The 2205-nt window shown below is 35.3% G+C and overlaps 1 pseudogene; it reads right to left on the minus strand.

Annotated features, from left to right (window-relative positions):
• Positions 1-1597: 1597 nt before the first annotated feature.
• LOC123594824 lies at positions 1598-1996 on the minus strand (annotated as a pseudogene).
• Positions 1997-2205: the final 209 nt, after the last annotated feature.

Consider the following 2205-nt stretch of genomic DNA (forward strand, 5'->3'; position numbering starts at 1 on the left):
TAGTGAAAGAAACAATTGACAAAATTAAAAGGCAACTGATGGAATGGGAGAAGATATTTGCAAATGACATATCTAATAAAGGGTAGGTATCTAAAATCTATAAAGAACTTACCAAATTCAATACCCAAAAATCAAACAACCCAGTGAAGAAAAGGGCAAAAGCATCAACAGAAACATTTCAAAAAAAGATATCCAGATGGCTAACAGACATATGAAAAGATGCTCAACATCACTCATCATCAGAAAAATACAAATCAAAACCAAAATGAGATACCACCTCACATCTGTCAGAATCGCTAAAATTAACAACTCAGGAAACAGGTGTTGTTGAGGATTTGAAGACAGGAGAACCATCATACCCTGTTGGTAGGAATGCAAACTAATTTAACCACTCTGGAAAACAGTATGGAGGTTCCTCAAAAAGTTAAAAATAGAACTACCCTACAATCCCACAATTGCACTACAGGTATTTACCCAAAGGATACAAAAATACTAATTCAAAAGGATACATGCACACTGATGTTTATAGCAGTGTTATCAACAAAAACCAAATTATGGAGAGACCCGTGTCCATCGGTTGATGAATGGATAAAGAAGATATGGTGTATGTATATATATACAATGGAATATTATTCAGCCATGCCATTTGGATGGAGCTAAACAGTATTATGCTAAGCGAAATAAGTCAGAGAATGATATGATTTCCTTCATATATGGAATTTAAGAAACAGATGAACATAGGGGAGAGAAAGAAAAGACAGGAGACAAACTATCAAAAAGACTTAATTATAGAAAACAAAATGATGGTTACCATATGGGAGGTGGGCAAGGGTGGGGGGATGGGTTAAAATAGGTGATGGGTATTAAGAAGGGCACTTGTTGTGATGAGCACCAGGCGTTATAATGTAAGTGTTCAATCACTTAATTCTACAAGTGAAACTAATATTATCCTGTATATTAAATGCAATTTAAGAAAAACCTGGAAAATAACCAAACAATAGCCACTTCAGGATTGGTATTATATTTTCCAAATTTTCTATAGTGAACAAACATTACTTTATAATCAGGAACTAAAAAAGAAGACTTAAGGGAAAACAAATAAAATAAAAACAAAGAATTCCCCAAGTTGTATTTGTAAGGCTTTATAGTTGACAAATATTTGGATAATTTATTTTATTGTACTTTTAATTTATTTATTGTTTAATTTACATCCAAGTTAGTTACCGTATGGTGCAACACTGATTTCAACAGTAGATTCCTTAATGCCCCTTACCCATTTAGACCATCCCTCCTCCCACAACCCCTCCAGCAACCCTCTGTTTGTTCTCTATATTTTAGAGTCTCTTATGTTTTGTCCCCTTCCTTGTTTTTATATTATTTTGCTTCCCTTCCCTTATATTCATCTGTATTGTATCTTAAATTCCTCATATGAGTGAAATCATATGATATTTGTCTTTCTCTAATTTTGCTTAGCATAGTACCCTCTAGTTCCATCCAAGTATTTGCAAATTGCAAGATTTCATTCTTTTGATTGCTGAGTGATACTCCATTGTATATATGTACCATATCTTCTTTTGTGTGTGTGTGTGTGTATACACAGTTTTATACTTTTATTTGACAATCAGCAATTCTCATCCACATTAACAGTCTGTAGATTTTTGAAAGTGGTGACAGGTATATAGGTAACCAATATATAGAGCTTGTTTGGTGAATCCTCATCCTCGTTACGTTTTCTGGACAACCGCACACAGACATACGGAACATTCCTTTTTCCTTTGGTCTAGACAGCTTTGTTGAGCCTGGTGTCAATGTGCACATCTGGGGTTCCCATCTCCTTCATAGCCAATTTCCGGGTCTCTTTGAGAGCCCGAGGGGCATGCTTCTTGAAACCCACTCCATGGATGCGCTTGGGAATGTTGATGGTGTATTCTCTGGTCACTACCTTATTGATGGCAGAACAACACTTCTTCTTGCCACCTTTCTTTGCGGGAGCCATTCTGTGGGGCCCAGGTTGTAAAGCAGCCATAATTTTTAATTCAGCTTTTTCCCCCCTCTGTATCAAACATTGCTCTATTTTCACAAAAATTTCCTTATTTAAAATCTCCACAATTGTAACACTGTGGAGACATTTGATAAACATAATTTAAGCAAAAGATACCAAATAAAAAACAGCACATCATGTGTGATTCCATTTACATACAGTTC

Source organism: Leopardus geoffroyi, chromosome X (assembly GCF_018350155.1).
Source record: "Leopardus geoffroyi isolate Oge1 chromosome X, O.geoffroyi_Oge1_pat1.0, whole genome shotgun sequence".
NCBI classification, from domain to species: domain Eukaryota; kingdom Metazoa; phylum Chordata; class Mammalia; order Carnivora; family Felidae; genus Leopardus; species Leopardus geoffroyi.